Genomic DNA, 13,642 nt, shown 5'->3' on the forward strand with positions numbered 1-13,642 from the left:
ATATTCCATTGCTTCATAATTCAGTATGATATGACTAATAGGGCAACGAAGAATTATTATTCTAGGTTAGGTTTCTTCATGTATAATAATCATTGTGTCTTATGGGGAGGTTTGATACACAACATCTGGGGAGCTTTGATACATGCATCATGTATCCCTAAATAAGTCAAATTATCGAGGAATAACAACCCACATTATAATTTTAAGATAGTTTACATGTTTTTACACCATTCTTTGATTTTCAAGGATGCCGATGTTCTACAAGGCGAAGGAAGGTACCAAACAAAGGAAATCTGTGTCACCTACACGAATGAAGGCTGCAGTAGCAGAAGTGGTGCGGGATGGATGTGGACTTCGTGCTACCGCTGCAAAATTCAGTATAGATAAAATGACTTTGAGACGTTATGTGGTGAAGTTTAAAGATGTGACGAAGCCTACAATATTTGGACCAGGGTATAATGCTAGCCAGGTATTCAGCAAAGCCGAAGAAACTATGCTTTCCACATATTTGAAGAGGGCCGCAAAGCTTCCTTATGGCCTAGGAACTGTTGATTGTCGCCAGCTTGCATAACAGTTTGCCAAAGCAAGAGGTAGAAAATATCCAAGTTCTTGGGATACTAATCTAATTGCAGGGTTCCGCGGTTTTATGAAACGAAACTCAGAGTTATCAATTAGGCTTCCAGAGGCGACTAGTATTGCTCGCTCATCTGCTTTCAACGCGACTGCTGTTCGAGAATTTCATGACAGTTTAGAACAGGTATATGTAAAACATAAATTTGGTCCTGAAAACATTTGGAATATCGATGAGACGGGTGTGACAACTGTCCATAGGCCTAGCAAATTTATAGCTCAAAAAGGTGATAAACAGGTAGGGCAAGCAACCTCACAAGAACGAGGTACCTTGGTAACTGTTTGCAATGCCATTAATGCTTTAGGGAACAAAATTCCACCATTTTTGGTGTTTCCACGAGTTAACGTGAAGGATTACATGGTTAAAGGTGCACCTCCCGGGATAGCTGCTGTAGGACATCCAAAACATAGTGGTTGGATGACTGCAGATAATTTTGTTCAGTTTCTGCATCATTTTATAAAATATGCTAGACGCTCAAAGAAAAACAAAACTTTGATGACAATGGACAACCATGAGAGTCACACTTCTCTCCAATCCCTTCAAATCACAAAAGATAATGGAATCATATTGTTAACAATAACTCCCCATACCAGCCACCGCCTTCAACCCTTAGACTTGACAGTTTATTATTCCTTCCAACATGCTTACAATGTTGCTGGCCAGCAGTGGATGATAAACCATCCTTCAACTCCCATGAAAATTTATGAAAAAGCCGAGTTGGTTGGAGTTGCATTTCCAGAAGCTTTCACGCCAAAAAACATTACCTCTGGATTTGCTAAAGCTGGAATCTGGCCATTTAATCGAGATTGTTTCTCAGATCAAGATTTTTTGTGCTCCTCTTGGACTCACACTTCAGATGGTTCCGAGCAACCATCCACATCTCAGGCTTCACAAATAAACCTAGATTTGAATGGAGCTGACTCAGCCTCAACACTCATAGGGAAAATTCACCAACTCGACCAAGTTCATCACAGCAAGTTGATATTATTACCAGTGATTGTTTAAGTTATATCCTGAACGTTCCTAGAACTCACCATCTAAACCAAGCTCATCAAAGCAAGTGGATTGCATTGCCAACAACAGCTTGTCTCCTGAACATGTCCGTCCCTTAGTGAAAGCCTGCCCCAAAAAGAAGGGAAAATCTCGAAGAAAGCCAATTAAGTCACAGATTTTAACTGACACACCAATTAAAAACTAATTGGATCAAACATTTCATGAAAGAGCTTTAAAACAAAAGAGGAAATCAGTAGGCTGCACTGCTCTATTTACCAGTGATATAAAGGAAACCAAAAAGAAAGCAAGAACAGAACCTGAAATTGAAACTTCGAGTGAGGATGAAGTTGATCTGTCTTTAGAATCAGACTCTGACTGGGTTGAGGAAATTTCTTCAGAGGAGGACATCAACCGTCCAGTTACTGTAGGAGACTGGGTGCTGGTTTCATTTCGTGAGAAAAAGTGTGTTGGGCATTATGTTGGACGTATTGAGAAAGATGTTCAACAAGATGAGGAAGATGGGTGGAAAGTTAAGTTTGTAAGGCGTGTGAGTGGAAGTAAATTTCGATGGCCTGATACAGAAGATGAATGTGTTATTGATAAGGATCAAGTCGAAAAGGTGTTCAGTGAGCCAAAGATTATCTCGAAACATAAGCGAACTGTAGCAATAATTTTTAAAGAAGGGTTCGCTGGAGTAAATAACCTGTGGTAATGCTGTTCGATGTAACCTATGCATATTTTAAAAATATTTTTGACCATTGCTTGTATTAATTAACAATAATGTACAGTGTATCATACCTCCCTGAATGGTGTATCAAATCTCCCTAGCAAAGGGAGGTTTGATACACTTTGCAAGTGATGACATATTTGTATTCTGTGAAGAATGTGTAAATGTTAATGTCCTGAAATCGTTAACATTTTGTGGCGTAAACATAAGGCGAAATTATAATGCAAAATGTGAGCAGCTGAAGCCAGTAAAGTAGCAGTTATACTAAATTTTCAAAAACGTGTATCAAGCCTCCCCTACCTCCCCTACCCTTCTTGTCTCTGGTAAGTAATTATTATTATGAGGTTCCAAATATGAAAGAATTTCGCGAGTGAAATATGTGTCCGATAATTAGTTTGGAATTCTTGTTTTCCTTTTTGACCGTATTTGTGTCAGACGACTTACTTTTAACTGAAGAATGCAAGGTACTTCTTTTAACTTCAGAATGGAAGTTAGTTCTCAGACGACTTCGGTATGGAAGTTAGATAGAGTTCAGTGAATTATACGAGGAGTGTGATGAAGAAGATATCGTGATGGTTATAGATAACCAACAAACACAATCCGGTTCGTTGTCGAAGTAGTAGATATGTTCATTCGCCATTAGTGTTGTCAAATAGCTTAATATGATAATAGTGGAAACTCTCCTCACTTAGCACGCAGAGCAGCGGCGACAGCACATAGTGCTGCCATCTAGCGGCTCGCAGGGAACACTAACATAACGCGCCATTCAAACACTACACATTTCGACTTCCAACCCAACGAAATACTGATTTTAAGACGTTTGCGTCGTTCTTGTAACATAATATAGGGGAGGAAAAAGGTGGATGCTGATCTGAATGAACCAGTGATAAGAATAAAACAAATGTATTATCAAATTAAAACATTAGATCGTCATGTTATGGCTAGGGCCTACAGTCTTCAAGAGCAAATCACACATGCAATATCTTTTTAAACTTGGTATTTTTACAGGCAATATTTTTCACTGTTGAATCATAGGTTATATTCACATGTGCCTTTATAAGGACTTTGAAATACTTGTCAGTCAGTAATTTTACACAGCTGTTACATAAGCCTACACTACATTCATTCAATGACAAAAACTGTCATTTAATTTTCTTCTAATCCCATCTTTGCTTTCTAACAAAAACTGAAAAGAAACTATCTTCAAATGTTCTTGATATTTTAGCATCTAACTTTCCCCCACAAATATTCGGAAACATAATTTTATAATTGTCATACTTTTTCATTTCTTTTCCCATGCTATAATCATTATCATCATCATCATCATCTGTTTACCCTCCAGGTTTGGTTTTTCCCTCGGACTCTACTGCCTCAAGGGCAGTCTCCTGGAGCTTTAGACTCGTGGTCGGGGGATACAACTGGGGAGTATGACCAGTACCTCGCCCAGGCGGCCTCACCCTGCTATGGTGAACAGGGGCCTTGTAGGGGGATGGGAAGATTGGAAGGGATAGGTAAGGATGAGGGAAGGAAGCGACCGTGGCCTTAAGTTAGGTACCATCCCGGCATTCGCCTGGAGGTGAAGTGGGAAACCACGGAAAACCACTTCGAGGATGGCTGAGGTGGGAATCGAACCCACCTCTACTCATTTGACCTCCCGAGGCAGAGTGGATCCCGTTCCCAGAGCCGGGAATCGAACCCGGACCTCCGGGGGTGGCAGCTAATCACGCTAACCACTACACCACAGAGGCGGCTATCATTATCATAAGATGACAATACATACCTACACTCAGCATGGAGAAATTTGCTACATGCCCAGCCCATGACATAATTGTCTGCATTTTTCCTGTATTATATCATAGTCATAATCAGTTACCTGATCACTTAACTCACACTGTCAAGTGACATTAGCATCAAACTTGCACTTCATCACATCATTATGAGTTAGTAGAAAGTCTGCAACATCAGATTCACAATTGCTGTCATCAGAGGCACAGATCAATTGATTTATCATAACACTCCTTATGGCACTGCGAAATTTTGTTGCATCTGGAGTTACATTGTTACCTCCTCTTGCTCTGATGATGGAAAAAATGTTTTCAATGCAGTTCTGTGTGAGCCTCCTTGTTAGCAAATAATGAATCACTATATAATTCAGACCACAATAGTTTCAGTGCAGAAATATTGTCCATCCAGCCCTGAATACAGAGAGGGTTGCCTTTGCGGTTATTCAAAACTTTGAGTTGTTTTAGATTATCACAAATTTCATCCAGCTTTTTCATATGCCCTGAGTCATTGTTTAAGGGTCTCCTGTACTCTTTGGGGCTACTGAGACTTCAAGAATTAAAAATATCAGACAAAATATCACACATTTCTATAAACTCTGCAGTGTTTGCAGCACTTGATTGCAAAGAATTGAATGACACATGAACTAGCATTCCAGAAGCTACAGAATGGCTGAGGACCCTGGTGGCTAAACATACCCTCATACCTTTCATCTAAATCTGTCCTTCTGCTCTTCACCCACTGAGTACACCTAAAAATCGATTACATTCAATCATAACAATATTTTAAAGAAAGTATGTTCTCATAAATAGAAAAAAAATACCGGCACGTAAACATTAACAGGTAGGCCTATAGTCAGAGCACTTTGTTGTTAGGAAATCTGTAAAACGGCTTGCAATCACTTTGTCTTCTGTAATGAAAACACCCATGCACAGCACAAATAACTCCTCTTCCTGCCATTTCCAAAATCGTGATACATAACAAGCACAAAACTATCTGAAGTACAAATAATTCACTTCTGGCGTACACAGCTGACAGCAGTAGCAAGAGTAGTTAGCCTCTCGAACCGCTAGATGGCACGCAGAAGCGGTGTCGCCAGTTTCTCGCTGGAGTTTCCACTATTATCATATTAAGCTATTTGGTGTTGTTTTACCTGAGAGGTAAATATCCTGGCTGCTGTATACCGTTACTACAAGGGCACTGTGTAAAATACAGTTGTATTACAGTTTTATTGCGTTAATTTTGTTACTACCGTATGATACACTTCATTGAGGAATAAATGTATATTTTATTTTAACTGCTGTCCGCAACTTCTAAGTTCCGGTTCGAGTTTCTTTCGGTTGGTGTTGTCGGTCCGTTTGATCTCAACGACGACATTAATATTGTACGTTATGTGAACACATTAGTGTACTGAAAATCAACGATGGAACATTCATAAATGTCATTCACGAAATATCGTAAAGTTGCTGCCAGTGTAAATAAGCACGTAAGTCATACATTCAGCATACCGGTAAGTCAATTGTATTCAGTAACTGTCTTTCACGAAATAATGGAAAGCACATATCAATTATTGTCGTGTTGCGAGCTACGTTAGAATCACCCTTAAGTCTTTACGTATATAATGAAATGTGGTTCAATAAACCGAGGTGTGCTATCTGCGCACTTTTTAGCGATAGATTTACACGCTAGTGCTGCATCGGTCAACTTCGGTTATCTTCGAGATTCGTACTGGCAACCTTTGAAACACAAACTAAGAATCGTTTATCATCGCTGTGCGACATCTGGCGTACACTTTAAATACTCGTACTGTTGCTGTTTACACAGCGAAGCCAAACTATAGAATTCATGCTAGGAACACGTTACGCATCGGGAAATGTTATATAGTATTATTTATTGTGTGTGTGACACAGTTGGTGGCGTAAGACAATAAAGGTTTAGAAAATTCATATCGATCGATTCAATTCAGATTTCATTTTCATTCAGTTGGCTGTATTACCAGAACCGGCAGTGCTTCCTTCTTACTCCTCAACTGAGTACAAAAATCTATCACTAAAATGTGCGCGTACTATACTTTTCTCATAGAATACATTGTTTTATTTCTGGTGATATTTCCGTATTACTTCATATTCCTTTGAAGAAGATAAAGAAATGCCTGAAGGAGGCAAGTTTACAGAATGTGGTTGTAAGTGGGAGCTAAGAAACATGAGGGAAGAGATAAAGTGTTCAACATAGTTAATTAGTCAGAGGACAAGTAGTGGAAGTGAGGAGGGCTCATGTCCTAAGAGCAAGAGAGCTCAGAGAGGGAGTTCAAAAGAGGTATGAGTCACCACTGGTAGAAAAGTGGTCATAATATTGGACATATGGAAGTGCTACAGTGAACAGACAGGGCAAGATGAAAGGGAAAGCTAGAAAATGTGGAGTAGCCTAGTGACAGGAAGAGAGAGGAGGTGCAGGGTCCTGAGAGGCAGAGAAGGGAGTAGGATTAAGGGAGATCAGGTGAGGAAGGTGAATTTGAGGCTCTGGTTATGTCCAACTCATTTGATATTCATATGGGGAAAGTTTGTGAGAAAATGGAACCATGATGGAGTGTTACCCATGAATTAATTAAGGCAGATGTTGAAGAAAGTAGAAAGGAAAGAGGAAGCTAAGGAGAAGGTGGTTATTTTTCATGTTGGTACCAAGACCGCAAGGCAAGTGGGAACAGGTATTAATCTAATTTGGGGTGTAAGAGCACAGGAGGAGCTTAAGGGAGACTGACTGGAGGATAACTGTGGATTATGGAGGGGTTTGTTAGGTGGGTATGTAATAAGGATCTACCCTCAAATGGCATTCACTTGAAATTCAGTGGTACGTATAAGTTACGGAGTTTGTTTGGAAGAGTTACAGGGAAACATGCGAGAATGTGAAGCATTGATGAGGTAATCAGATACTAGTGTGCAACTAGCATTAAACTGTAGAAGCATTGTAAAGAAAGGATTACAATAAAATGAAATAATTTAAATAGACCAGCTAGTGTAATAGGAGTTGTATCATGGTTGAGGAGTTGGATCTGGCTTTAGTAAGTTCATCTCTGAACTAATGACCTAACGATAAGAGTATACTTTTGTGTTTTATGTTTCAGTGCAAAGTATTGTAACTGCAACATGGTTTAAATCGATTATATGCCATATGAAATGGACCTGGTAGATCATATGAAAGGGGAGCCAGTCTGGCTTGAAGGAACAGTAAGTATATCATTTGTAAATATCATATGGTAAAACTTCATGGTGATTTGAGTATAACTTATATTAGAGAACTTGCGGTATGCTTTCTGTATTGGCAAACTTCTATGATAATGAAAATTATATGAATGAAATTAATGCTGTGGTCAAAAATAAATTCTTGTAATATGATACTTCTTTAGTTTGTTACCATGTCTTCTTAATTTTATTATTCCTCTTCTCCTTCACGAATGGGTCACTCATGACCACTAGGAATCAACAATTTTCGGCTGTCTTTTATTTATAACAGCAGTTCTTCATCTTCAAGGATCGTACACGTCTACGGTCCTATGACTATGCTGATCTAGTGGGTTTCCTTTCTCGTTCTTCAAATCCCTGTGTTTGAATGATGTTTTCTCTAATATTTTGTACCACTTTGGTCTAGTGGCCTTGTTTTGTAGAAATTTGTAAATTTCATCTAAAGTCTGTTAAGGTTCATTTGTTCCAAATGTCTTGCAAATTGGATTTGTGGCATTTCAGTTGCATCACTAATTTTGGAAATGTGCTTGTATATTTCACTTTTAGGTTTGGGGTAATGAGTTCTGTTTGTGATTCTTGGACCTAAGATTTTATGCATGATTTTTTGTTCTTTCTTTAATTCCTGATTTTTCCTTTAATCCCTTTTGTTTTAGGTTGACAGTTTCTGCAGTGTAGAGTGCTTCTGGTTTAACTACTGTATTGTAATGTATATCTTATTGCTCCCTGGAGGACATTGTTTATTGTAATCAGTTCTTGTTAGTTGGAAAGCAGCTTCCATCTTTTGAATTCTTGAACTTATGGATTTCCTTTCATTACAGTTTTCTATATTCCATTCAACTAGGTATTTGAATACATTCATCCTTGAGATTTTGTTAGTGCCAATGATAATTTCTTGTGGTGCATTTTTGATGTCAATCATATGTTTAGGTTTTTTGTTATATGCTTGAATTCAGAGTTTTGCTACTTGTCCTTGTAGAATATAAAGTTTTAATTACTGCGTTGATGGGGTGAAAGTTCCTTTTTGGGATCATTGTAAGTATCTAGGTGTTAATATAAGAAAAATTCTTCATTGGGGAAGTCACATAAATGGGATTGTAAATAAAGGGTACGGATCTCTGCACATGGTTATGAGGGTGTTTAGGGGTAGTAGTAAGGATGTAAAGGAGAGGGCATGGAAGTCTCTGGTAAGACCCCAACTAGAGTATGGTTCCAGTGTATGGGATAATTTGTTTCAAGAAGTGGAAAAATCCAAAGAAATGCAGCTCGATTTGTTCTGGGTGATTTCCGACAAAAGAGTAGCATTACAAAAATGTTTGCAAAGTGTGGGCTGGGAAGAACTGAGAGGAAGAAGGCGAGCTGCTCGACTAAGTGGTATGTAATACCAATATAAATGGTCCGTTATTGGACAGTAAAATTTTCCAGCTAACTCATTCCTGGTTGCCAGTGTTTCACCCCCGTTTGCTAGGTTGGACTCATCAGTTGGTACCGGGCACATCTATCAAGACGCATGGCTATTGCATACTGTGGAGGCCACTGCGTAGTTTACTTGAAGCCAACTTGAGCTCTAGCAGTTTCTATGTCATTTGAGAGAACAGCAATATCATCGGCAAATGCTAAGCAGACTGTTGCAATCCCCTTGGATTTAGTTCCTATTCTCAATGGACTGTAGTTGGTTTCCTGTAATCTCACCCGCCAGGTTCTGATGGTCTTTTCAAGAACACAGTTATTTATTTATTTATTTATTTATTTATTTATTTATTTATTTATTTATTTATTTATTTATTTATTTAATTCGCTGGGGCCATCAAGGACCACGTTAAGTCTTGTTGCATTTGACACTGAACTTGGCCTTATTTAGAGCCCAAATATCCCTCTTTCTTTGTGAGTGGGCCTGCTTACGCTCCTCCGTCCAAGGGGCACCGTGTCTTCTCTTCGGTTGCTCATCTCGATTTAGCCCGTTCGTCAATATTTTCTTGCAGAAGAGATCTCTGTTACGGGCGTCTTCAGCTGAGATATGTAGCATTTGCAGGTCTTCTTTGGTATTTCTAAACCAGGGAATTGTGGTTTTGGGGTTTGAATCAAAAAAGTGAAAGGTTTCTTTAGTTAACTTTCTTCCGTCCATTCTTTTCAGATGACCGTAAAATCATGCCCGTCTTTTTCTGATTGTGTCGGTAATTTTCTCTATTTTGCTGAAGACATCCTTGTTGGATCTCTTTTGATGGATTCCATTTCTGTACTTTGATCCCAAGATTCCTCTCACAATTTTGCGTTCTCTTTTCTCCAGTTCTTCAAGGAGTCCTTTGTTGGCATTTAGAGACAGGGTTTCGGCTGCATATAGAACTACTGGCTTCAGAACTGTTTCATAGTGACGTATCTTGGTGTTTTGGGAAAGGCATTTTTGTTGTAGATTGTGCGGGATATTTGGTAGGCTATTTCCAGTTTTCGTACTCGCTCCTGAAGTGCTTCTTTGTCCAGTCCATTTTTCATGCTGATCTCACCCAGGTATTTGAATTTGTCTACTCGGGTGATGTCCCCGTATTTTGTATGGAGTTTTGGTGGAGCCTCCTTGATGTTAGTCATTACTTCTGTTTCCTCAAACGATGTCTGCAAACCAGTTTGTTTGGCAATTTCCTTTAAAATTTCAACTTGAGCTCTAGCGGTTTCTATGTCATTTGAGGGAACAGCAATATCATCGGCAAATGCTAAGCAGACTGTTGCGATCCCCTTGGATTTGGTTCCTATTCTCAATGGACTGTAGTTGGTTTCCTGTAATCTCACCCGCCAGGTTCTGATGATCTTTTCAAGAACACAGTTATTTATTTATTTGTTTATTTATTTATTTATTTATTTATTTATTTATTTATTTATTTATTTATTTATTTATTTATTTATTTATTTATTTTATGACATCTTAGAAGTCATTAATTGTTGGGGTAATGATGAGTAGTTGTTATCAGAACGTTGACGTTACGCCTCTTCCCTTGCACTCTGGGTTCTATTCTTTGCAAAATGCTCTAATAGCCGATGGTGTTTCATGGCTAGAAGTGTAACATTTACATAATGATCGAAGCACAGAGTGGACGAAGGTTACTATTTGTGATACCTCCAGAGGGTCTTCAGATAATGGCCCGGACATACAAACCAAAGAATAACAGTCAAGGGTTTTTATCAGGGCGACCATGTTACAGTTCATAATCTGGAGGCCGTCGGGTTCAGCAGCTGTTGCTTGTTGGTCAAAGATCGTTGAGGGCTCGGGTGCCATTGAGTTTGTTTTCCTTGATTTAATCAAAATTATTGACATTCACTTTTAGGCTATTGTTCTTTATAATTGCTGATAGTGATTGGTTCTGATTTACTTCAAGCATTCTATATGATGACAGTCATAAAACACACTGGTCACATCCACCATTTCACTATCATTGGAACCAAAGATTCTCATGGGTAGGTTGTTCTGTACCTTCTATCTCCCAATTCTTAAGGTTTCTTTAAGGTATATTGTGTATTGATTAAGGTGGAAATTTTAGTTCTATATTTTTTTATACCATACGGTCAATAAGGAACAACAATCTTCAGATTCACTTTGTGTACACTGATGAGGATAATTGTAAGTTTTCTGTACATTTTTCCAACCTGATGTTATTTTTGAAAGATTTATGTACATGCATACATACATACATACATTATCATTATAGACTGTTATGTCTTTCAGCATTCAGTCTGCAAGCTTCTGTGAATTTACTAAACATCGCCACAATCCTCGATTTGCAACTAGTGTTGTGGCCTCATTTAGCTCTGTACCTCTTATATTGAAATCGTTAGAAACCGAGTCTAACCATCGTCGTCTTGGGCTATCTCTACTTCTCTTACCCTCCATAGCAGAGTCCATTATTCCCCTAGGTAACCTATCCTCTTCCATTCGCCTCACATGAGCCCACTACCGAAGCCGGTTTATGTGTACAGCTTCATCCATTGAGTTAATTCCTAAATTAGCCTTTATCTCCTCATTGCGAGTACCATCCTGCCATTGTTCCCACCTGTTTTTACCAGCAATCATCTCATCTCCAAATCAGCTCATTTGTTGGTGTCTACAATGTGTGATGTGTCAGATGATTGTAACTAATAAATGAACTTATCCACAGGAAAATTACGAACTGGTATCAGAAATGACAAATTTGAAGGAAGAATTTAAATCAGAGGAGATGGAGCTGGGAGGAACACAGGTGAATACAGTGGAGGTATTGTAATGATTTGATACTTTCATGTCTGTTACCTCCAACTTATGAATAAGATATCCTGAGTCCACCCAGCTTTTGCTCCCGTAAAGCAGAGTTGGTCTGAAAACAGACCGATGTAAAGATACTTTCGTCTGGGAGCTGACTTCCTTCTTACAGATTACTGTTGATTTATGTGTGGTAAAATATTGCTGTGCAATACATTAATATCCGTTAGCATTCAGGGGGACACTTTCCTCCTCCTGATGGACACCGAGGTGACATACTTTCAATTATGCTCCATATGTAGCAATTTTCCAAGAAATGTTCTGGACGTTTTTGTAAAGCTTTTGATTTTATGCGCATCTGCCAATTTTTATTGTTTTTGTAGACTTCTTATGCAGTCTTGAAACTGACTTTAATTCTGGGATGTCATGAGTTGCCAAGCTCATTTGTTGGTGTCTACAATGTGTGATGTGTCAGATGATTGTAACTAATAAATGAACTTATCCACAGGAAAATTACGAACTGGTATCAGAAATGACAAATTTGAAGGAAGAATTTAAATCAGAGGAGATGGAGCTGGGAGGAACACAGGTGAATACAGTGGAGGTATTGTAATGATTTGATTAACTGTGACTTGCTTTTAATGTTACTCCACATGTAGACATTTTCCTGTAAAAGTTAAGGAAATTTTAGATTTTATGTCCAGTACAAAGTTTTATGAATTTTGTAGATGCCTTATGTAATTTTGAAACACTCTAATTCTGGGACATTATGAATTGCTATGCTTATTTGTTATGACTAGACTGCATGATGTATCAGAACTGTGCACCTTAATATATTAACTTATCCGCAGGAAAATTACGAACTTGTGTCAGAGATGATACATTTGAAAGAAGAACTTAAACCAGAGTTGACAGAGCTGCGACAAACACAGGTAAACATGTGAGATATTGTAATAATTTGATAACTTTTTTTCTGATTAAAGAACTTGTAAGGTCACTGCTGAACAGTTTTTTAACACTGTTTGAGATACCCAATTCTTAAAAACCTGTGGGTAGTTAACGCCTGATATGGTGTTGATATCTCATCGTGGCATTATCCCTTACACGCTTTGAATGATGGTAGATCTACACAGACACCATTATTCCCGGACATTTCTTATTTTGCACATTGTTACTCCTAAGGATCTCATCAACACACACCTGCTCTACGTGGAAATGTTGTTTCGAACCCCACTAAACATGTCTCATTCGGCAATCGGCTATTTGCTATACTTTCGCCCTCAGTACTGACGTTTGTGTTTATTCACCCCTTATCAGCTATGTGTCCTTCACACACAAAACCAGATTCTGATCTGTGTTTCCCCAAAAACATCTTTTGCTCAGTACAAGTTCTGCTATGAATTCTGACTTTCTCATCACGTAAATGAACATCCAACTCGTGAAATAATATGATGTGGGTTCAAACTCTCAAACACTAAAATGGAACTGATTAACTGTTTTTATCATGAATTATGCCTTGAGTACTCCATTTGAACTGATGATTTATTTCAACCTCAACACAGAGTACCTTGAGCACCCTTGAAGAACTGAAAGATTGTTTTCACCGTAGCACGAACTCACTTGGAGTGTTCCTTGAGCATCTGTGTAGAACTGACCTGGGATCAAGGGAAGCTCTTCTTTTAAGCATTTTACAGTCTGCGCCGTGCATAAGAGAGCACAATTCAGCGATTCTCCTCTGGAATTATAAAATTATTGCACAGGGTTTATTTATCTGGTTAGCAAATTTTCATGTTCTTTTATGCTGCTTCAAATGTCCTGAAAATCTGTGCTTAATCTCAGATAACAACATGATCTCTAAACAGGATTTTAAGATGATTTCTAATCATTGCATCATTGCATTCACTTGTTTGGTAGTCATTCCCAACTTTTTAATAGCCATGCACAATGCTCATATTTACATCACATGTTACAAGAAGTTTGCTGGTAATTTATATTGAAGTCTCCTCATTTTGAATTATTAGTCAGCTCTATTAATTAGGCCCTCTAAAGCA

The 13,642-nt window shown here is 38.4% G+C and overlaps 1 long non-coding RNA gene across 1 annotated transcript; it reads left to right on the forward strand.

Moving 5' to 3' along the window:
* Nucleotides 1-5,501: 5,501 nt before the first annotated feature.
* Nucleotides 5,502-11,608, forward strand: LOC137503031 (uncharacterized). The gene is made up of 3 exons (XR_011019003.1): nt 5,502-5,619; nt 7,255-7,357; nt 11,512-11,608. It is a non-coding gene; the product is annotated as an uncharacterized lncRNA (long non-coding RNA).
* The last annotated feature ends 2,034 nt before the right edge of the window (nt 11,609-13,642 follow it).

The sequence above is a fragment of the Anabrus simplex genome, chromosome 14, assembly GCF_040414725.1.
Source record: "Anabrus simplex isolate iqAnaSimp1 chromosome 14, ASM4041472v1, whole genome shotgun sequence".
NCBI lineage: Eukaryota > Metazoa > Arthropoda > Insecta > Orthoptera > Tettigoniidae > Anabrus > Anabrus simplex.